Source organism: Acinonyx jubatus, chromosome A1, assembly GCF_027475565.1.
Source record: "Acinonyx jubatus isolate Ajub_Pintada_27869175 chromosome A1, VMU_Ajub_asm_v1.0, whole genome shotgun sequence".
Classification (NCBI taxonomy): Eukaryota; Metazoa; Chordata; class Mammalia; order Carnivora; family Felidae; genus Acinonyx; species Acinonyx jubatus.
The window spans coordinates 89,663,905-89,688,621 of NC_069380.1; the positions used below are offsets into that span (position 1 = coordinate 89,663,905).

At 41.7% G+C, this 24,717-nt stretch overlaps 1 protein-coding gene across 4 annotated transcripts in view; it reads right to left on the minus strand.

The window, feature by feature from the left end:
• CANX (calnexin) overlaps positions 1-15,855 on the minus strand; it is a 34,481-nt gene extending 18,626 nt beyond the window's left edge. The window contains exons 1-2 of one of the 4 annotated variants that reach the window (XM_053219405.1): positions 15,676-15,852; positions 9,926-10,058 (exon numbers count right to left, since the gene is read on the minus strand). The gene's annotated coding sequence lies outside the window, so the exon portion shown is untranslated. Of the gene's footprint in view, positions 1-9,925; positions 10,059-15,675 lie in introns of all 4 variants that reach the window. The other 3 variants (XM_053219399.1, XM_027076932.2, XM_053219392.1) reach the window with 3 other exon arrangements.
• Between the last annotated feature and the right edge of the window lie 8,862 nt (positions 15,856-24,717).

Consider the following 24,717-nt stretch of genomic DNA (forward strand, 5'->3'; position numbering starts at 1 on the left):
TGATCTCACCTTGAGTTCTAGCCCACATCGGGCTCAGTGCTGACAGCTCCAGGCCTGGAGCCTGCTCTGGATTCTGTCTCCCTCTCTCTCTGCCCCTCCCCCGCTCACGCTTTGTTCTCTCAAAAATGAATAAACACTAAAAAAAATTTTTTTAATTAAAACTTTCAAATCAGAGCCAGAACAACTTAACCATGACTATTTCATTTTACAGGTAAAGAAAGTGAGCCAGAGAGATCAAGGGATTTTCCTAAAAATCAGTCAGTTAAAAGATTCAATTTCAAGAAAATTTCAAAATGAAACTCAAAACGATTGTTCCCATATATAATATCATGTTGGCCACCGACCTAGGGTGTCCAAATGCAATTTCAAACTAGCTTTTTGCATTTATAAAGAGTTTGACAATGGGCAAAAATCTCTTTCACGTATTAATTTACAATTTACAATGACATGGTAACAGAAGAGCTAATCAGCCTCACATTAAAAAGTTAATAGAGATATTGTTCCAAGATCATCAAGTTTAGATAGCTTTTAACTAGTGTTTTAAGGCTCACCAACAAAAATACTAAGCCAAGGACCAGCTACTTTTATCTCTTATTTTTTAAACACTTAAATGTATTATATCAGGCTGTCATGGCTGGTAGTGGGTCCTCTTTCTAAGGACCACAGATCTAAAGATATAAAAGCCGAGCCACGTGGATGCACAGCATGATTTAAGAATAGTATAGGGTTTTAACTGTGCCAGATGAAAAGAGTTCTAGAGATGGAAGGAGGTGATAATTGCACAAGAATGTGAATATACTTTATGCCACAGAACTGTACACTTAATAATGGTTAAGATTATAAATCTTCAACAGAAATTAATTTTTTAAAAAAGAGAGTAAATCTTATGTGTTTTTAAACCACAATAAAAAACTCAAGGAAAAAACCTGAGCGTAATATTTTTGGTCTCTTGTTTACAATAAAGACTTTTATTTCTCAGGCAAAGTCCAAAAAAAAAAAAAAAGAAAAAGAAAAAGAAAGAAAAGAAAAGAAAGGAAGAAAGAAAAAAAAAAACTGAAGGAACTCCTTCACAAACTTCAAATGGCCCCGATACACAACCCTGGCTGCCATTTTGACCAGTTAAGTTCCTAGAAAAAACCTAAATCAATGTACTCTCATGTTGAATTTAATGCCAATTCCTTACAAACTCTGTAATCCTTTAGTGTAACTCAACACATAGAACTAAATTTTCATGCGTCATTTCCTGGTATTTCTTTTATTTACACATCTTAGGACTGTGTTCCCAAAATGAAAGAAGGTAAAGTAGACTGGATTCTTAAATGTTTAGCATCTAGACAATGCAGAAAATACAAGTATTAATAAAACCATCCATAACCTTTCCTAGGACTGGATTAGTTTTTAGAAAAAACTCAGTATCAACATTCTGCTACAGTCTCTTATATACTTAAAAAATGCCAGTAATCGCTCATTTATTCACTGGAAAGACCTCTATTTTATGCAATCAAAACAATATACAATGGTATAGCAGTACTGCTTTGATTTACAACTATAAGGGGATTCTGTGAAAGTAAACAGGCTGATTCAACCCTTTTATCTAAATCAATTTTATACAACTCCTAAGTTCTCTCTCATACAAACAATGCTATAAATGGGGATTGGCCCCAGCAAAAAGCTATAAAACCAAATTAGCCCTAAACACAGCTAAAGCAACAGCTTTATGGCTACAGCTTTTTTTTTTAATTTTTTTTTAATGTTTATTTATTTTTGACAGAGACAGAGCATGAGTGGGAGAGGGGCAGAGAGAGAGGGAGACACAGAATCTGAAGCAGGCTCCAGGCTCCAAGCTGTCAGCACAGAGCCCAATGCAGGGCTCGAACTCACAGACCGCGAGATCATGACCTGAGCCAAAGTCGGTCGCTCAATCGACTGAGCCACCCAGGCGCCCCTGGCTACAGCTTTTTAAAAGTAAACAAAATGTGGTTAAGACTAGTAGTAATTAAAAGTACAAAACAGGGGTGCTTGGTGGCTCAGTTGCCTAAGCTTCCAACTCTTGATTTTGGCTCAGGTCATGATCTCACGGTTTCATGAGATCAAGCAGCCCCCACAATGACAGCTCGGAGCCTGCTTGAGATTCTCTCTTCCTCTCTCTCTGCCCCTTCCCCTCCCCTCACACTCTAGCATGCTCTCTTAAAAAAGTACAAAACCAATGGATTACTTAGGGCTAAGTAAGTACTGGTGCTGGAACACTCTTTTCCAAGGAAAAAAGCTAATTAGGGAGACAGTCTGGTAGGCTAACTACTCACCTTTAAAAAAGGTAGGACTGAATCGCTTCTCGGCCTTTTGGCTAAAATCAAGTGCAAAAAGGTAGGACTGATTTTTATTCCTCAATAATTTTTAATTTGTTGATATATTGTTGCTATGGACTGAACCGCGTTCCCTGGCCACCCCCCCGCCCCAAATCTGTTGAAGCCCTAACAACGTCCAATGTGACTGTATTTAGAAACAAGACCTTCAAAAATTAAGGTTACTTAAGAGGTCATAGGGTAGGGGCCCTGGTCCAGTGGAATTGGTATTCACATAAGAGGAAGAGACACTAGAAGCGTTCATGCACAGAGGAAAGTCCACATGAGGACACAGTGATGGCAGCTCTCTGCAAGCCAATAAGAAAAGTCCTCACCAGAAACCAATCCCGACAACCACCTTCATCTTGAGACTTCCAGCCTCCAGAACAGAGAGAAAATAATTCCCTCCTGTTTAAGCCCTGCCCTTAGTATTCTGTATGGCAGCCCAAGCAGACTACAACAGCTGTCCTCAGGTTTTTAAGTATAATGTAAAGCAGTGTTTCTCAAACTTAAACAGACATCAGCATCACCCAGGGGTGAAACAGATTGCTGGGGTTCATCCCGAGTTTCTGATTCAGTCCACACCTGAATTTTACCTAACTAGTTCCAGACGATGCTGAGGCTGCTGGTTCAGGAATCACACTTTGAGAACCACTGCTTAGGGTTTATGAATAATCCATCTGTGCTTCGTTTTCCAGGATATAAAACATTTTCATATATATTGTTCATGTAAAACCTCCCGTGAGGTATTACTCTTTTATTTCACACATTATGAATAAAAACTTAATGAAATTAAAATAGCCTACTTATTACCACAACTAATAAGCGAGACTCAAAGAATTCAAATCCTGTATTTCTATTACACTGGACAAAGTGTTACTACGCAGTTGAAACTGACAGAGTATAATGAACAGAAGACAGGAAGACTAAGGCAGGAAGAGCTAGTAGGGAGTGATCTGGAACAGGGGGGTTCAGGTAGGGTTAGTGAGGAAGGAGTGACTGCAGAACAGCTAGTCCCAGATGTGGACCAAGGAGCATGGGGAGAGAAGGCATCTGCGTCACGGAGGCAGAATGGTCCCACTGAAAGGAAAACAGTTTTCAGGTAGCAGAAGGCTACCTGTCCCATCAGGAACAACAAAGAAAATCTCTAGCAAACTTCAGAAAATGCACTTCTCCCCCACCGCCATCTCCTCTACACTCTGAGTTGCAGAACCTGGTTTTTTAGGTAAGAGAAGTGTGCGGGAACTCATCGGTCACTTTCACATTATCCAGAAGGTCACGAAGCCTATGAGGAATCGGTATGGCCAAACCACAATGCTCACAGCTCTTATGTGCCCTCATGAGCCTCACCCACTGCCAGCTTTACATATACTGCCTTAACACCAGTAATCTGCCAGTACTCCCGAGAAAATGCTACGGCCAATAAGTCCATTCTAGTTCCCACAATCACTATTAAGCCTCCTTAAATGTTCCAAGTTCTGTCAGAGACTTGTCCATACTCACAAACAATTCAGCAATGTATATGAAGGTGATCTTAATTCTCTGTTTTGTTAACGAAAATCCAACATTACCAAGACAAAAAATTCCCCCATCTTATTTCAGTCCCTCTGCCCACACTCTTTATATCAAATGGAATCCAAAGGTAGCACTGACTGCCTGGGTATTTACATAGGATGTTGGCACTACTATGCTTTTCTAGAAGAAAACAGGAGAAAATTTAGGTGATCTGGGGTTGGACAATGAGGTTTTACATACAATATCAAAAGCAAAATACATGAAAGACAAATTGGTAAGCTGGGTTTTACTAAAATTAAAAATGTCAAGGGGCACCTGGGTAGCTCAGTTGGTTAAGCGTCCGACTCCTGATTTCAGCTCAGGTGGTGATCTCATGATTCATGTGTTCCAGCCCCACATGGGGCTCTTGCTGACAGCACAGAGCCTGCTTGGGATTCTGTCTCCCTCTCTCTCTCTGCATCTCCTCGACTCGCACTCAAGCTCTTGCTCTCTCCGAGAACTTCAACTCTGAGACTTAAAGAACTCAAACTCACCAATAAGAAAATAAACCAGCCAGTCAAAAAATGGGCAAGAAATCTGAACAGATACTTCACCAAGTGAAATATTCAGATGGAAAACAAACATACGAAAAGATGCTCAATATAATTTGCCAGTAACTGCAAATTAAAACAAGATACCACCATGCACCTATGAGAATGGCTGAGATAAAAAAAAAAAAAATGGCAAGGATGTGAAGCAACAGGAGCTCTCACTCATTGCTGGTGAAAATGCAAAATCATATACCCACTCTGGAAGACAGTGTGGCAATTTCTTACAAAACTAAACATAGTTTTACCATATATTCGGCAATCATGTTTCTAAGTACTTACCCAAATGATCTGAAAGCTTACAAGTGCCCAAAAACCTGCACACCAATATTTCTAGCAGCTTTATCCATAACCACCCCAAACTTGAAGAATCTAAAATATCCTTCAATAACTCTATGAATAATAAGCAAACTGCAATGCAACATTATTCAGCAATTCAAAGAAATGAGTTATCAAGCCATAAAAAGACATGGATGCATTTTAAACGCACACTGCTAAGTGAAAGAAGCCAGTCTGAAAGGGTGACAGGCTGTATAATTCCAATTAGACGACATTCTGAAAAAAGCAAAACTACAGATACGGTAAAAAAAGATCAGTGGTTACCAGAGGTTTGGGGAAGGCAGTCAGGTTGAACATGTCAGCATCAGGGATAATTTACACAGTGAGACTACTCTGTAGGATGCTATAATTATGCATACATAACACTATGCATTTGTCAAAACCCATGAACCTTCACAGCACAGAGTGAATCAAAAGTATGAAAATTTTTAAAAAATCATTTAGGAGGTCGAGTGATCCAAGGATAGCATGCAGATGTGACAATCTGTGTTACGCATATATTAAACAGCCTCATCGAAAGGGGTGGAGGGAGACAATGCTGACCTATGTAACTTCAGAAACAAGTGGGGTGTGTAAACTTTACTGTACGAAAACATTTTTCTAGCTGGTGAGTTATTTCCTATGCGTGTACTGGCTAACAATTCTGACACTGCTATATGTGTACACTGGAACTGAACAAGTGAGTATTTGGGTGGTGGATGGTGGGAGCCACTTTTCATTGCTGGGTGTGGGAATTTACAGATAAGAAAAAGCCAGAATACTCTATATGGTAATGGAAGAGAGTCGGAGACATCAGCACAAACTCATGTTGTGCTTAATTTACAGAAGATTACACATAGTAGTATTTATAGATATGTGCATATATACCCATTAGTATGCACACATTTCCTTGATGTGACACTTGCGAGGACCTAGAAGAAACTATACCCCGGTACAATAAATACACCTAATACCAAGATGTTGGGGTTTTTTTTGTTTGTTTTTACATTTACTTATTTTTGAGAGAGAGACAGCACAAGTGGGGGAGGGGCAGAGAGAGGAGACACAGAATCCGAAGCAGGCTCCAGGCTCCAAGCTGTCAGCACAGAGCCCGACGCAGGGCTCGAACTCACAAACCGCGAGATCATGACCTGAGCCAAAGTTGGACGCTTAACCAACTGAGCCACCCAGGCGCCCCTAGATCTTGTTTGTTTTTTTTTTTTAATTTTTTTTTTTTTAACGTTTATTTATTTTTGAGACAGAGAGAGACACAGCATGAATGGGGGAAGGGCAGAGAAAGAGGGAGACACAGAATCGGAAGCAGGCTCCAGGCTCTGAGCCATCAGCCCAGAGCCCAGCGCGGGGATCGAACCCACGGACCGCGAGATCGTGACCCGGGCTGAAGTCGGACGCTTAACCGACTGAGCCACCCAGGCGCCCCTTAAAGTAGGCTTCATGTCCAGTGTGGAGCCCAACACAGGGCTTGAACTCATGACCCTGAGATCAAGACCTGAACTGAGATCAGGAGTCAGACATTTAACCAACTGAGCCACCCAGGGACCAACCAAGATCTTGATTTTTAAAACCACTTCCAAAAAAAGGGGGACCCCTTGGAGAAATGGCCAACTCTAGGATTGGGGCAGGAAGTACACAAGATAAACCTGGGACATCTTGCAGTGCCAGAAAAAAAAATGTTCAAAAAAGAAAACAAAACTAAAATACCCATAATGATGGGAGGGTATGTCAAAAGAACACAGGAAAGAGTGCCCAATGGCCAAAGCTGGAACAGTATGAGCAAAAAATAAGTGGTACTGGATAATACCCCAAAGTATAAAATAGATGCCCATGGATCTATACTGATACAAATATATGGGTAAATAAATAAATGGGGGAGGAGAGCCTAATTCCCCACTCCTAACGTGTGGGCTGCACATAGTGATGTCCTCCTAAAGAGAACAGTATGGGAAGGGGGAAAGAGAGAGGAACTTTCCACTGGAGAAACGTGGCAAACACTGCCTCACCCAGGTGATCAGAGTCAACATCAACAGTGATAGGTCAGGTTGGTAGCATGTACACTGGATACAATATGATGAAAGAAAGGACTTTAACCTCAATGGTTTTCCTCCCAAATACCCCCAGTCTAGTCATGAGGAAAACAACAAACAAAATCCCAATAGAAGGACATTCCACAAAAAAACCTAACGGTAGTCTTCAAAAACCTCAGGGTCATCAAAAATAAGGAAAGTCTGAAGAAGTATCACAGCCAAGGAAAGCCTAAGGAAACATGAGTAAATGTAATGTATCCTGGAACAGAAAAAGGACAGTGGGTAAAAACAAAGGAAAGCTGAATTAATGATGAACTTTAGTTAATATTTATGTATTAATATCGGTTTGTTAATTGTAAATTATAGTAAATATACTCTATTAACAGTAGAAAAAACTGGATATGCGTCATCTGGGAATTCTCTGTACTATTTTCATTATTTTTCTGTAAATCTAAAGTTGTTCTAAAAATTAGTTTGTATATATAAGTGTATACATACATGTATATATATAAACACGTATGTATACACACATACATACACAACCACGTATATATACACATACATATATATAAAAGGATGTTCTACTATTATGCCTCAAATGGTTGATCTCCCTCCTAGGGCTGAAATGTACTACAGGAATCTAGTCTTAACTCCCCTTTTTGAGAAGAAACTGAGGGCCAGACATTGACTTGCCACAAATCAGTTATTGGCAGAATCAGATCAGAAGTCAAGGTTCCTACCTCCCAGTGCAGTGCGCCCTTCCTGGTAATTCTACAAATGCTTTCGTCTTAAAGACATGAAGTGATTTTTCACATAGTTTAACATCCAAGAGGATTTCAGAAGAGGATTTCAGGGGTGTTTTCTCTCTTTTTAGAGGTCTTCATTTGTCTTTACGCTGACAGAATCCTAAGCAGAGTGCACACTTCTATTATCACTTTGTTTTTCTGTTTCTAAGATTATCCATATGAAATACCTAACAAGCAGCTCAGGAGCAAAGCAATAACACTTTTAGAGAATAGACAGCACACCTCTCCTCAACTTCCCCAAAGTCACAGAGCAAGTGGACCCTGTATTTGGAAGGCTCAGCAGTAAAAGTGAATTAAGAATTTACCTTTAAACTGAGAAACATTTTTCTCTAGTAAAGAAACATTGATCATGTTTCCTAAAATTCTCTTCTACTTCACAATTCAGGTTAATATACATTAGCTCGAGGGCAAGGCTTCTCACATTCCCACATGCCGTAACAGCAAATTCCTCCCGACCCATACTTTAAGCCATTATATTCTTAGAGCACTTCATTTTCCGGTTTTCTTTCAGGGACCATCTTCTCTCCCCCTCTCTCATAATTTTTATCATTCCAAGGCCTTACCTTAAACTCTACAGCAAAGCCCCTCTGAGCCAGGATGCAAATGCTGGATGAATGTATAACCCATAACTAGGTTACTCAGTGCTACATGAAGCCTCACAGTGGGTCCACTTAAATTCCTATCTTGGTCAAACTACAATCACTACAGGCATGGACCTCCAGGACAGCCAGCAATTAAAAAACCAAAGCACAAATATGAAAATCTTTTAACATCTATGAGTCTACTGAAGTGGACAACTGTCTCAAAAATACCTTTAGGTTACATACAAATATGAGTTTTGTGTGGCTCTGCCATAGGATAATGAAAGCAAAGACCAAGTCAATAAAACCAATACTATGGGGCCAACACCAAGACCAAAGCTTGATCTAAAAGTAAAACCTACAACATCTAGGTTCTAGAGAAATCAACAAACTGCAGATCCTTCAAATAATTAGTCAATTGGGCTTATAACAAAAGCTGGGTGGCAAAGTTCAAAGATTGTTTTCTGGGGGCACTTGGGTGGCTCAGTCAGTTAAGCGTCTGACTTCAGCTCAGGTTATGATCTTGTAGATCATGAGTTCAAGCCCCACATCGGGCTCTGTACTGACAGCTAAGGGCCAGGAGTCTGTTTTGGATTCTGTGTCTCCAACTCTGTCTGCCTCTCCCCCACTCACACTGTCTCTAGCTCTCAAAAATAAATAAACGTAAAAAAAAAAAAAGGCTGTTTTCTGGCAGCCACAGGCTTAGACTGGGAATTCTGTATTACAAAGGGGTTAAAGGAAAAAATACATCTGATACACATTAGAAAACCTGGCTTGTGTCAGATCCTAAAGCAATATTTATTGCTGACATTAAACTCCGTGAGTGCTAACTATATATCAAGTATGAAAAGAAGTCAGTAGTCTCTAACCCTCAGGAACTCAATCTACATAATATGGTTGTCCATAAAGTCTGGAAACATAAGGAGCCAGGGAATTAAAAACAAATCCAGAAAAGGGGCGCCTGGGTGGCTCAGTCGGTTAAGCAGCCGACTTCGGGTCATGATCTCACGGTTTGTGGGTTTGAGCCCTGCATCAGGCTCTGTGCTGACAGCTTGGAGCCTGGAGCCTGCTTCTGATTCTGTGTCTCCCTCTCTATCTCTGCCTCTCCCCTGCTCATACTCTCTCTCTCTCTCTCTCTCTCTCTCAAACATAAAGATTAAAAAAAAATTTTTAATCCAGAAACATGAAAAATTTTTATAGATTTAAAGTGACCTTAATGTCATTATAAATACTTGCCTGTGTTTTCAGAGTGTGTGAGTATACTGTAGTATTAGTTCTACTAATCAATTTTGGGGGGTTTTGGGGTCAATATCAAAATAAACTCATAATATTACAGACTTTTATTTATCTAACTTGCAAAGCAGGCACACAGCTTGTTAGCACTGCTTAAGACTCATGCTAGTATTTTCTTTCCATAAAAAACAATGCCAGGGGAGGCTGGAAGGCTCAGTTAAGCGTCTGACTTTGGCTCAGAGGTCATGATCTCACTGTTCGTGAGTTTGAGCCCCGTGTCGGGCTCTGGGCTGACAGCTCGGCTCTCAAAATCTCAGGGACAGGAGTCTTTTAAAAGCACTTAATCTACTCACTTTTAATACTTCAATCCACTCTTTTTAACTTTTAAGAGTGAACACATCTTGAATTCTAGAGATAGAAATTCCCTATTTTTAAGCTGACGAATCAGAAAATTAATTCCTGACATCCAAGGCAATATAGTGTATGTGGTGGTATAACCTGTCAAGTCGGAGAAACCTGGGCTCCAGACTCTCCTGCTCCTCTCTGTGGCCTTGCAGCTGACTGAACTTCCAGGAGTCTTCTTTCCCTATTTTATAGATGTGGGTAATAGTACTACTGGCTGAAAGGCTTGCTGTGAAAACAGAAAAAGATAATACAAAGTCTATCAGAATCCAATACTTTATAGGTATATGCAAATAGTTCGTTCTTTGACACACAGTTAGTACAACCAGAGTGAATACACCTTCAATTCTCATCCTAGACCAATAGGTCTAATATGTTTGCTTACTCCTCCAATGTTTTTCAGCAAAGCTGAATAATTTTGCATAGCAAGAAAAACCTGCTTTCCACCAAGTACACTGTAGGATTTCTTCTTTAACTCTTCCTTGCAATGGTGTCTATACAATTTTCGCATTGGTATATAGAAATGTCCATGTTTATCTGTGATTTTTTTTCCTGCCCTGTCATCAATCACTTCTCTTCATGAATTCTCTAAAAGTTAATTGATTTTTGGTTAATTATAATTCTGTTCCCAGCACACATTGTGAAAAAAAACAAACTATACACAACAATGTACATGAAACTTCAATTGAGCACAAAATATCCTATTTAACAGAAACAGACACATGCTGCACTGAATTTTAGCAAATCCGGACAAACACTTGGATCAACTTTAGGAATGGGTAAACACTAATGGAATATTAAATTTCGGGACTCATGGGTGGCTCAGTCAGTTGAGCATCTGACTTCAGCTCAGGTCATGATCTCGTGGTTCGTGGGTTTGAGCCCCAAGTCGGGCTCTGTGCTGCCAACTCAGAGCCTGGAGCTTGCTTTGGATTCTGTGTCTCCCTTACTCTCTGTCCCTCCCCACCTTGTGTTCTGTCTCTCTCAAAAAACAAACTTACATAAAAAGATTTTTTTTTTTAATTTCTACCCTGTAATAATAGAACTTTTATCCTCAATAAAGACCTATTTAGAAAAAAAATCTTTAAAACAAATGGACACTTACATTACTTTTTAGTTAATTAAATTTACATTTTTATATTTTATCTTCTTAAGTCTATTTTTTTCCTAGGAAAGAGAGTATTGGTCTGGGGTGCCTAGCTGAGTTGGTAGAGCATGTGACTCTTGACCTCAGGTTCATAAATTTAAGCCCTATGTTGGGCATAGAACTTATGTTAAAATATATATATATATATATATATATATACACACACATACAAAATATATATATGCATATACACACAAATACATGGTTTTCTTTTCTTGCGAAGTTTTTGTCTGGTTTTAGTATTAAGGAATACTGGCCTTACTAAATGGGTTAGGAAGTATTCTCTCCTATTTTCCAGAAGAGTTTGTGAAGTTAATTCTTTCCTAAGTTTCTGACAGAATTCACCAATGAAGACACTTGGTTCCAGGCTTTTATTTGTGGGAATCTGTTTCTCAAAAGTTAGGGAATGTCAATCTTAATTCCTGTAATCCATGAGAAATTAAAAGAAGAACAGAAGAAATCCCTGGGAAGGGATTATTTGTCTCTTCATTCAAGTTGAGGAAGTTCTTTGTATTCTCAGTTTGTTGAGTATTTTTATCATGAAAGGGAGCTGCATTTTGTCTAATGCTTTTTCTGTGTTTACGGAGATGCAGTTTTTGTCCTTCATTAATGTAGTGTGTTACATTCATTACTGTATGTTGAACCAACCTTGCATTCCTGGAATAAATCCCAGTTGGTTATTGGGTAGTGTCCTTTTAACGTTGCTGGATTCCATCTGCTACCATTTTGAGGATTTTTGCATCTATTTTCACAAAAGATGAGGTCTACTGGGGCTCTTGGGTGGCTCAGTAGGTTACACATCTGACTCTTGGATTTCGGATCAGGTCAAGATCTATAGTGTCTATAGATCTACAGATATAGAGCCCCACGTCAGGCTGGTGCTGACAGTTGGTGCTGGTATTAGGGTAGTTTGGCCTCACAGAATGAGTGGGAAGTGTTCTCTCTTCTATTTTTGGAAGAGTTTATGGACGACTGGTGTCAATTCTTCCTTAAGTATTTGGTAGAACTAACCAGTAAAGCCACTTGGTCCTAGGCTTTTCTTTGTGGGACTCATCTTTTAACCTACTGAGCCACCCAGGCACCCCTGTGGACTCATCTTTTAAAAGAAGATATTTCAACTAATTCCTTTAATCCATGAGAAATTAGAAAGATGAACAGAAGAAATGACCTGGCTAATATTCTTCGTTGTTTAGGGGGGGGGGGGGGAGTGATTTTTAAAAAGGCAGCATATAGGGGCGCCTGGGTGGCTCAGTCAGTTAAACGTCTGACTTCAGCTCAGATCGTGATCTCATGGTTCAGGAGTCTGAGCCCCACGTTGGGCTCTGTCCTGACAGCTCAGAGCCTGGAGCCTGCTTCAAATTCTGTGTCTCCCTCTCTCTCTGCCCCTTCCCTGCTCGTGCTCTCTCTCACTCTCTCTCTCAAAATTATTTTTCTTTAATTTAAAAAGGCAGTGTATAATAAGAAAGGAGGCAGTCTTTCTTTCATGTAGGTTATCCACTCATCTATTAATACACCCTTTTCAAAATTTAAGTCTTATAGGTCTTAGGTATCTTTGGTTATCTAATTTAATCCTCACAAGAACCCCAGGAGGTTCAATCACCCTCAGTTGACACGTAAGAAAAATAAAGCTAAGAGAAGTTACATAAACTGTCCTAAGTCACAGTTAGATATACAGTAATGTTTATGAGCGGGAACTCAGAAGTCACAATCCCTCCTCGACTACCCAATAACTTGGCACACTAAGTCAACTACTAACCTCGGGGCCCCAGTTTCTTCACCTCTTAAATGAGAGCACCACCACCATATACTTCTCAGGATCATTGTATGAACAAAATGCACGTAGAAAGTGCTTATGACAGTGCCTAGTTTACAGTACGTACGCATGACATCAGCAGTGATTTCTACTAGTACTAGGTATTGCCCAGTGAGATCATTTAAGTTTCAATGGTTCTAAAACTCCGAGTTTTAAGGCAAATGAGAAATTTTAAATCTTAGATTGGAAAGGAACCAGTTAAAAGGAACTCGATTCCAGGCAGGCAGAGATGAACAATTTTACTAGTACTTTTTATACCTTCTGATTGTATTACACATGCATCCAGTCAAAAATCAAAAGCACTAAGGTGGGGGAGGGGACCACATAAAATGTGGTCTTTATTTAAAAATATATCTCATTCAGGGGCTCTAGGTGGCTCAGTTGGTTAAGCGTCTGACTTCAGCTCAGGTCATCTCACAGTTCATGAGTTCAAGCCCTGCGTCAGGCTCTGTGCTGACAGCTCAGAGCCTGGAGCCCGCTTGGGATTCTGTGTCTCCCTCTCTCTCTGCCCCTCCCCTGCTTGTGCGCTCACGCTCTCTCTCTCAAAAATAAATAAACGTTAAAAAAAATTTAAAAAAAATATATATCCCATTCATTTAAAAATATATAGAGAGTACCTTGTTTACAGTTTTAAATTTTGTTTTTCATTGACAGGAACATTATAATCCATTTTTCCATAGCACTTTCTTTTTGCTATAAACCAAGTATGTTTAACATGTGAATACTCAAAACACATTGAAGATTCTCTAAATTCTTTAAAAAAAAAAATTCTCCAAATAGTTTTCACAGCACACAGTTAAGCTTAATTTAAAAGTACATCTGTTGCAGTTAAAAAAGCATCCAACCAGCACTTTCCTGACAAAGTCCTACAGTAAGCTATACAGGTTACAACTATGTTCAGTGCACTTTTACTTTGCTTCGGAGTCATTATGAGCTGAATTTGCACACTATTCAAAGTAGTTCCTGGTTCCCCATCTCATTTGTCCCTCCCCATAGCCCCCTAATTGGGGGTGTGGCATCCAGGAGAGTTCCCATTTCCATTTTAAAGATGTGGAAACCAAGCTAGTTACCTAAGCTAGTTACCATGATGGGCCTCGAATTCAAGACTCTGCATTCTGCTTCCAACTGTCACTTTGTCCCTTAGGCTATCTAGCAGGGCAAAGTGAACTCTAATTAAAGGATGCAACAGCACGATTGCCAAAACGGCAGCAACAGCCTCTGCCCAGACGTTTACCTCTCATGGTTCTTGGAAGATAACCTGTTAGTTGAACTGTCTGTCCTGTTAAGATAAGTTACGTGGAGACGGATGAGAACACCCATTTTCAGATAGGTCAGAAAATCTGTTGTTGTGGGGCACATTCACTCCAACACACAGTTCACTCTGGGCTTCTCATGATCCAGTCACTAGGCTTGTTGGCTTATGTATCCTGGCTGGTGCAAAGGAGAACTCCCACACAGTGCTTTACCTCTGTTCCAAGTCCACTCTAAGTACAATTACAGCAAGTGTACAACATGGCAGTGATTCTATTCAAGACCCTCAAAAAATTTTTTTTTAATGCTGAAGAGCTAAGATACAGAATGATTTCAAAAATCAATACAATTCTTCCCTTAAAAACAACCAGCAACAAAACCCAAAAAACTCTACTCGTTAAAAAATTAAAATGTCCCATTTCCTAAATTAGAGGTAAAGAGACTTAACCTTGGCTCACCTTAGTCCTCAGTTTAACTTCCCTCAACCACCATTCACTTGTGCCATACCCTGCAGTTAACTCTCTAGATCCAGTTCTCCCCCCCACCCCATTGCTAAAAATGTAACTTCAGGTACTGGGAAACAGGACTTAACCAATTCAAACAGCAGGATGTCAGTATAGTGGACCAACAGCATTCCGACTATAATAATTTATTGCAATCATTATTCATCTGGCAGTTAATATAGGGTTATCAATGTGTCTTCTCTGTCTTATTTTACACACATCTCAATTTAACTCTAACGACTCCATCAGGTACTATTATGCCCATTATTTGGGGAGAACTGGGGCACAAAAGGTAAGTAAATTGCCCAAGTTCACACAGCAGCAAATGGTCCATAAAAGACTTGAACCAGGGCCTTAACCTTAAGCACTACACCAAAACCGCCCTGCCCTCAACTATAATCCCAAACGTGATCATAAAATTAATGGAATGACCTTGGGCCAGTCATTTCATACCTCTGGGTCTCAGTTTCCTCCACTATAATACAACCTACCCTAATTAAAAGCAGGGGCTTTCCTGCTTTTAATGTCCGGTGAATTTCCGACTGGATTACTCCCCACCCCCAAATAGGTGTGTATGTTAAGACTGAAGTTCTTTAACCACGGCGTGTTCTAGCACATTCTCCATAGTCTTCGGGGTGCTAGGGTTCAGTCTTCGCTTTGCGGCTTTATTTTCCAGTATTGAACCTGTAATGCTAATCCTAAACATTCTCTCTCGTTCTGGTACTACATTTTCCCACTGCTAGGAGTACCGACTAGGCCTGATCCCACCCCAGACCTTTACCGGCTATTCCAACCCACCCCGCGGTTTCCCAGGTAGCCAGGAAAGGCCTTAGAAAGCCCTAGAAGCAAAGCCATAGAAAGAAGTTGGCTACCCAGAGGTCAAGGGAGGCTTCAGGGCACCTGCCACGCCTCCCGACCCCGGCAGCGCGGCCTCGGCCTGGCTCCCCAAACCAAGCGGCCCCGGTTAGGGCCTCGTCCCTCACGACTAGCGCGTCTGCCGAGGCCTGGGCCCTAGAAACCCAGCCCGACCCCCTCGGCCCCGGCCACGCCCGGCCCTTCGGCGCCGCACCGCGCACCCGGGCCCCCCGGGGTCCTCACAGGCCGGAGGACACGCGCAGGCCTGCTGTCTCACCTCGAGTTTTACGGGGACCGCCGGCGGCGCCCGCGCCTCCACCCGCCCGCACACCTGGCCCCGCGCTGCAGTGGAGACAGCGGCAGAGACGGCCCGATCGTCACGTGCCGCAGAACCAAGAGGCCTCTGCTACCGCTGCTGCCGCGCGAGCGAGCCCCACCGCGCAAAGCCCGGCCCTGCGTCCGCCCCTCGCTCCTGAGTAGCTACGGACGGCACCAAGTCCCGCCCCCCCGCGCAAGCTCCAGGGTTCGTTTGGTCGGTGAGGCCATCGCTCTAGGCACCTTCCCATACGCCCCCTAGGGCTATTCTTCGTGGAGTGTGGGGATTGGCTAGGAGTGAGGCAGGAAGTGGCTGTTGGTTGGGTAGGAGAGAAGGGGGAGGAACAGCAGCGGAATAGGGAACCTCGGGCGCGCGCACCCTGGGGCGGGGCCGGTCTGGCACGCGTTCCCGCGCCCGGTTGTCCTGGTGCCTTAGTGGGCCAGTTGCCCGATGTTTCATTCCCGTATCTTTGGCTTCTTCCCCGCCGGTGCCTGGACCTAGAACCCAGGATGGGCATCCCGTTCACTTTGCTTAGGGGGCAAATGACAGCCGGCAGAAGGAGTGGGAGATCGGCTGAGCCTTTGGGAAGGGCCAGTTCCCAGAGGCAGCATGTGCGGGGATCAGATGGAACCCCTCACCGGCTTCTTTGGCCCGGCCTGAAGTTGACTGCACAGCTCTGGGTAACCAGGCACCACCGTTCCTGCAGAGTCATCTCTCTGGGCGCAGCAGCCTGCGGCCGCCTCCTTACCCAACACACAGTCCAGTATACTATAATCCAAGGTTATTTCCACTTTCAGTTTGTGATGTTTCCTTAAATAAGATTAAACATAAAGGCACAGAGACTGACGGCAGGATTGAGAGAAAAGGATAGTGCAATGGAAAGATTTCAGACACACCACAATTTTTATAACCCACTTTAATATGTTGAAGAAATGGAAATGGCCAATGGCTTTCCTAGACCTTTTTGGGTCCTGGTCTCTGACTTCCATTTGTTTGGATACCCAAAGGCTGAATCTTAGGATGGAAAAAAATTGGAATCAGTAGATGTATCACCTATCCCAAGAACCAGCATTATTTCCTCTTGCCACTTTTAAGGAGAAGAGAAGGGTCAGAGTTTGGTGTTTGCATAAACTTAATATTCTCCAATTCTTCACCCCCCAAATCTATGTAAGAGAATTTTATAATATAAATTATAATTTGTGCTCTGTCCCTCTCTCAAAAATAAATAAACACTAAAAATTTTTTTCAAAAAAGGAGTGTGCAGGGAGATGGTTTAGGTTTTAGATCTGGATTTTAGATTTAGTATGATTCCAGGGATATCTGAAAGACTATGAGGCCAGTTGGGAAACCAATTTTTGCAGTTGATTGAAGAGCAGGATTAGGGAATGGCAGGGTGTGTAGAAACACGAGCATTGAATGTTTGTTTGTTTTAATGTTTATTTATTTATCTTGAGAGAGAGAGAGAGAGAGAGAGAGAGAGAATCCCAAGCAGGCTCCACGCTGTCATCAAGGAGACTGACACAGGGCTTGAGCTCAGGAGCTGTGAGATCAGGACCTGAAAATCAAGATTCAGACGCTTAACCCACTGAGCCACCCAGGCACCCCAAGCATTTAATGTTAATGGTGAAAAATGGCCCAGTGGACTCAGGAGGCTAGAGAAAGAGAAGAATCAAAGCTAACGCTGAAAGTCTGAGCTTGGGTGACTGGAGGTGAACTGTAAAGGCCCTCAGAAGAGGGAATTCAAGCTTGGCTGAGCCTGAGGATCCTGTCTGGGCCCAAGACAGAGCGGGACAGGAGATCCTGCTAAGAGTCCTGATGTGGATTTTTTTTTTTTTTTTTTTTTTTTTTTTTTTTTTTTTTTTTTCCAAAGCTTAATGTTCTTCAAAGGACGAAGCAAAGGGCAAAACACTGAGGAATGAGATTTTTTTTTTCCAATTTGAAAGCAGTCACTATTGATTAACTGACCAGATTACACAAATCATCACTGTAGACACCTCAGTTCATCCTTCTACTAAGTTTGCCAATCTGGTCCTCCCTGCTGCCAACATCTCCATCTTCTACAAAGTGGGTGGTCTTTCTCTTCATCCCACTCATGAAGAAGATAATTTGAAGGGCCACAAGGAATTGTTTGCTTCTTTGAAGTGTTTTCCAACAGTATATAGATCACCCGAATCAGAGTCTGCCAAGCAGATGATGCCATATTTACCAAGAGATGGAGCAATCCAAGTGTTATCTGTCAGGGTAATTTGCTCCTTGTTGATCTTTCCATAACACTTGTGGATCCATTCATTTTCTGACTTAAGGCTCATGTACTTCATATGCCAATATATGGTCCCACAAATGAAAGGTGAAAAGGAAGCTTTTATTTTTATTTTAACTGTTTTAATGTTAATTTATTTTTGACACAGAGAGAGACAGAGACAGAGCCCAAGCCAGGGAGGAGCAGAGAGGGAGCCACAGAATCTGAACCAGGCTCCAGGATCCGAGCTATGAGCAGACCCCAACGTGGGGCTTGAACTCGTGGGGCTTGAACTCACCAACCTCGAGATCATGACCTGAGCCAAAGTCAGACGCTTAACCGACTAAGCCATCCAGGCGCCCCAAAAAGGAAGCTTTTAAATAACATATGTATATTAGTTTTCAAAAAAGAATCATATAAATGTGGGTGCCTGGCTGGCTCAGTCGGTACAGCATGTGACGCTTGATCTCAGGGTTGTGAGTTCAAGCCCCACAATGGGTATAGAACTTCTTAAAAAATCACATAAAAGTCTGCTTTTGTGTTTCATTTTTAAAAATAAAATATATGTTTGGGGAGCCTGGGTGGCTCAGTTGGTTGAGCATCAGACTTTGGCCCAGGTCATGATCTTGTAGTTCGCGAGTTCGAGCCCCGTGTGGGGCTCTGTGCTGACAGCTCAGAGCCTAGAGCCTGCTTCGAATTCTGTGTTTCCCTCTCTCCCTCTGCTCCTCCCCTGCTCATGCATGCTCTGTCCTCTCTCTCTCCCAAAAGTAAGCATTAAAAGAAATAGTTTTAAAAATAATAAAAATAAAAATAAATAAAATATATGTTTATGAGGCGCTTGGGTGGCTCAGTCAGTTAAGCGTCCGACTCTTTATTTCAGCTCACGTCATGATCTCATGGTTCCTGAAATCGAGCGCCGCCAGTGGGGCTCTGCACTGACAGTGTGGAACCTGCTTAGGATTCTCTCTCTCCTTCTCCCTCTGCTCCCCACCCAGCTCACAGTCTCTCTCTAAAACTTAAAACAGCTAAAAATAAAAATAAAAAATATGTTTCAAACGCACCATAAACAAAATTGTTGAAAACTTCTGTCCTTCTGTGCTTCTTATGACTTAACTTGCCTCTCCACCTTACCTGCGAAGCCGCCCTCACCCTTGCTTACCCCCACCTTCCTTTGCCAGAAAGAGAAAGGGGGCACATAGCCAGAAGGAGCACTCTCCATTCCCATCCTGTTCTGTCTTGCTGGTTAGGCTAGTAATGATCATTTCTGTGCACCTACACTAATCTAGCAGTGTCAAATTGAGAAGGGAAAAAAAAGTACATAAATAGAGTGCCTGGCTGACTAAGCCCATAGTGCATGCCACTCTTGATCTGGCAGTCATGAGTTCAAGTCCCACGTTGGGCGTAGAGTTTACTTTAAAAAAAAAGTGGGGTGTCTGGGTGGCTCAGTCCGACTTCAGCTGTAGTCATGATCTTGTGCAGTTTGAGAGTTCGAGCCCCACATTGAGCTCTGTGCTGACAGCTCAGAGGCTAGAGCCTGCTTCGGATTCTGTGTCTCCCTCTCTCTCCTTCACAAATAAATAAACATTAAAAAAAAATGAAAAGAAAAAAAAGTACTGGGGTGCCTGAGTGGCTCAGTTGGTTAAGCCTCTGACTCTCAATTTCTGCTCAGGTCATGATCTCACAGTTTCATGAGTTTGAGCCCTGCATCAGGCTCTGCACTGACAGTGTGGAGCCCGCTTAGGATTCTGTCTCTGCCCACCCCAACCCCGCCGCCTCTCCCCCGCTTATGCACTCTCTCTCAAAAGAATAAATTGAAAATAAATAAAAAATTAAAATTCAACTTTATTGTACAGTTTCATGATTTTGAGAAATGTACAGAACCATGTAAGTACTATCATAGTGGAGATCTAGAACATTTCCATTACCCCAAAAGTTTCCTCTGAAGCTTTTTCTCTTCCCCTTAAACCAAATGTGGGGTGCCCTCTTCTGACACTAATTGTGATGTCTTTTTCTGACAACACTTCAGTCAATTCAATTCAATTCTGACATCAACTACCCAGAGTTAGTGTCAGACTTCACAGGTTTAAGGGTTCAGTCCCACAAGACTGCCCCCATTTCAGATGCCAGCTGCAAATAGGGTGCCCAGACTGCCACATGTCTGCCTGGTTGGCTACAAATTTAGGGGTTCCCATCAAAACCTTAGAGGAGAAAGCAGGAAAAGACCTCTCTGACCTCAGCCATAGCAATCTCTTACTCCACACATCCCCAAAGGAAAGGGAATTAAAAGCAAAAGTGAATTACTGGGACCTTATGAAGATAAAAAGCTTCTGCACAGCAAAGGAAACAACCAACAAAACTAAAAGGCAACCAACGGAATGGGAAAAGATATTTGCAAATGACATATCGGACAAAGGGCTAGTATCCAAAATCTATAAAGAGCTCACCTAACTTCATACCCGAAAAACAAATAACCCAGTGAAGAAATGGGCAGAAAACATGAAAAGACACTTCTCTAAAGAAGACATCCGGATGGCCAATAGGCACATGAAAAGATGTTCAACGTCGCTCCTCATCAGGGAAATACAAATCAAAACCACACTCAGATATCACCTCACGCCAGTCAGAGTGGCCAAAATGAACAAATCAGGAGACTATAGATGCTGGAGAGGATGTGGAGAAACGGGAACCCTCTTGCACTGTTGGTGGGAATGCAAATTGGTGCAGCCGCTCTGGAAAGCAGTGTGGAGGTTCCTCAGAAAATTAAAAATAGACCTACCCTATGACCCAGCAATAGCACTGCTAGGAATTTATCCAAGGGATACAGGAGTACTGATGCATAGGGGCACTTGGACCCCAATGTTTATAGCAGCACTCTCAACAATAGCCAAATTATGGAAAGAGCCTAAATGTCCATCAACTGATGAATGGATAAACAAATTGTGGTTTATATACACAATGGAATACTACGTGGCAATGAGAAAGAACGAAATATGGCCCTTTGTAGCAACGTGGATGGAACTGGAGAGTGTGATGCTAAGTGAAATAAGCCATACAGAGAAAGACAGATACCATATGGTTTCACTTTTATGTGGATCCTAAGAAACTTAACAGAAACCCATGGGGGAAGGGAAGGAAAAAAAAAAAAGAGGTTAGAGTGGGAGAGAGCCAAAACATAAGAGACTGTTAAAAACTGAGAACAAACTGAGGGTTGATGGGGGGTGGGAGGGAGGGGAGGGTGGGTGATGGGTATTGAGGAGGGCACCTTTTGGGATGAGCACTGGGTGTTGTATGGAAACCAATTTGACAATAAATTTCATATATTTAAAAAAAAACAAATTTAGGGGTTCCCATGATCACTCCTTGCTCAGGTTCAATAATTCACTAGAACAATTCACAGAACTCAGGACAGCATTTTTTTAAGTTGTTTTGTTTTGTTTTGTTTTGTTTTGTTTTGTTTTGTTTTGTTTTTGGAATCTCTACACCCAATATGGGGGCTCAAACTCGCGATTCTGAGATCGAGAGTTACCTGCTCTTCCGGCTGAGCCAGCCAGGTGTCCCCAGTACTACTACTGGTTTAGTAAAAAGGATTCAACTCAGGCACAGCCAAATGGAGGAGATACAGGAGACAAAGTATGGGGAGATAGGGTGTGTGTGGAGTTTCCATGCTCTCTCTAGGGGAAGCTCCCTCTAGGCATGCCAAACCCCCTGCCCTTGGATGTGTTAACCTAGCCACAAGCACTCTGAACACCATTACTTAAGGTTTTTTATGGAGGTCCCATAACACAGGCATGATTATTGAAATCATTGACCATCGGTGACTGCACTCGATCTCCAGGACTTCTTCCCTTCCTAGAGGTCCAGAGTGGAGTTGAAAATTCCAACCCTTGGGGCCCCTGGGTGGCTCAGTTGGTTAAGCGTCTGACTCTTGATTTTGGCTCAGATCATGATCTCACGTTTAATGGGACCAAGCCCCAGGCTCTGTAATGATGGTGCAGAGCCTGCTTGGGATAATCTGTCTCCCTCTCTCTCTGCCCCTCGTCCACTTATGCACACGTGCACGCGCTTTCTCGCATGCGCATGTACTCAAATAAACTTAAAAAAAAAATTAAAAAGAAAATTCCCACCCTCTAATCTCTTGGTTTGGTTCTTCTAGCAACCAGCCTCTAACCTGAAGCTGTCTAGGGGTCCACCAATAATCACCATATTAGCATAACCTCAGGTGTGGTTATGAGGATTATTAAGGGGTTATTATGAATAACAAAAGACACTCCTATCACTCAGGAAGCTCCAAGGGTTTTAGGAGCTCTGCACCAGGAATCCAGAACAAGCACTAATTTTTTACTATACTACCTTTCCCGTGTACCTATTCCCAGTCCATCCCTACACCAGCTTCAGGCAAAAGCTGATTTGATTTCAGTTACTATAGACTTGTCTTTTCTAGAGCTTCATATAAATAGAATCATATGGAATATAGTGTTTTGTGTCCGGCTTCTTTCACTCAACAGATTGTCTTGAGATCTTCATGTATACAGTTAACATTTATCACTACTTTGTTCCTTTTAATTGTTGAGTAGTATTCCATTGTATGAGCATGCCACAGTTCATTTATCCACTCACCAAGTAACAGACACGTGGGCTGTTTCCAATTTGGGGCTAGAGTGTCTAAATGGCTATGGACTCTTTGTACAGATGTATGTTTTAATGTTCTCTTACTAACCTAACATCTTCATTTTTTCTTGGGTTACTACCACAATTCGTACTTTCATCTTCCTGTTGCCTCCTGAGAAAGACTGTGAGGTAAAGTTTTGTTGAAATCTTGCACATCAAAAATGTCTTATAGGGGCACCTGGGTAGCTTAGTCAGTTGAGTGTCTGACTTTGGCTCAGGTCATGATCTCACGGCTCATGAGTTTGAGCCCCATGTCAAGCTCTGTCCTGACAGCTCAGAGTCAGGAGCCTGCTTGGGATTCTGTGTCTCCCTCTTTCTCTGCCTCTCCCCCACTCGTGCTCTGTATCTGTCTCTCAAAAATAAATAAACGTTAAAAAATTTTAAGTCATATAAAAAATAATAAATGAAAAAAGTAAAAATGTCTTTATTCTACCTTTACATTATTTTTTTAAACTTGATTGAAGTATAATTCACACACCATAAAGATTATCCAATGTAAATAAATGATCTTTAGTAAATTTATAGAATTATAAAACCATTATCATAATCCAATTTTAGGATATCTCAGCCACCAAAAACTGCCCTTGTGCCTGTTTGCCCAGCCAACCCCAGGTAGCCACTGAACTGCTTTCTCCCTCTATTGATTTCCCTTTTCAAGATATTTCATACAAGTGGAATCACAAAACATGTAGTTTTTTTGTATCTGACTTCTTTCTCATAGCATAATGTTTTTGCAGTTCATTTGCCTAGTAGCGTGTATCAGGAATTCATTCCTTTTCATTGCTGAATAATATTCCACTGCATGGATATACCACCTTTTGTCTCTCCGTTGAACAGTTCATGTGCATTTAGATTTCTTCCAGGTTTGAGCTATAATGAGTAATGCTGCCATGAATGTTTGTATATAAGTTTTTATACACACATTTCTTTTTCTCTTGGGTACTACATAGAACTGCTAGCTTAAGTGGTAAATGTATACTGAACTTTTGAAGAAATTGCCAAATTGCTTTCCAAAGTAGCTGTTCTTTTTCACAGTCCCATGTAGGAGGGCTTCAGTTCTTCACATCATTGCCAACATGTGCTATTGTCTGTCTTTTTTATTATAGCCGTTCTCATGGGTGTGTGGTAGTGTCTCGCTGTGGTTTGTTCCAAATCCAGTGAGCCCCCTCTGGCAGTGAAGCTGTTGGATGGCATAGCCTGACCAGTCATGGGCTGCTGCCGAGCTGACAAGTGTGGGGGAATGTGAGCAGCCCCAGGCCAGAGTGCCACAGACTCTTACTGTTCTCACCCAGAGTTCAGTGGCTTTTCATGGATAAATTCTTTTCAATTTCTCATTTGCTTTTGGTCAATTTCCAGAACCCTAACTGGTTTTTTAGATTTCTTTTTTTTCTCCAGTTATTTTTTAAATTTAAATTTTTTATTTAATTTATTTTTTAAATTTACATCCAAGTTAGCATATAGTGCAACAATGATTTCCGGAGTAGATTCCTTAATGCCCCTTCCCCATTTAGCCCATCCCCCCTCCCACAACCCTCCAGTGACCCTCTGTTTGTTCTCCATATAAGTCTCCTATATTTTGTCCCCTTCCCTGTTTTTATATTATTTTTCCTTCCCTTGTGTTCATCTGTTCTGTGCCTTAAAGTCCTCATATGAGTGTAGTCATATGACATTTGTCTTTCTCTGACTAATTTCGCTTAGCATAATACCCTCCACACAGTTGAAAATGGCAAGATTTCATTCTTTTTGATTGCTGAGTAATACTCCATTGCATATATATACCACATCTTCTTTATCCATTCATCCATCAATGGACATTTGAGCTCTTTCCATACTTTGGCTATTGTTGATAGTGCTGTTATAAACATTGGGGTGCATGTGCCCCTTTGAAACAGCATACCTGTATCCCTTGGATAAATACCTAGTAGTACAATTGCTGGGTTGTAGGGTAGTTCCATTTTTAACTTTTTGAGAAACCTCCATACTGTTTTCCAGAGTGGCTGCACCAGTTTGCATTCCCACCAGCAATACAAAAGAGGTCCTCTCTCTCCGCATCCTAGCCAACATCTATTGTTGCCTGAGTTGTTAATGTGAGTCAT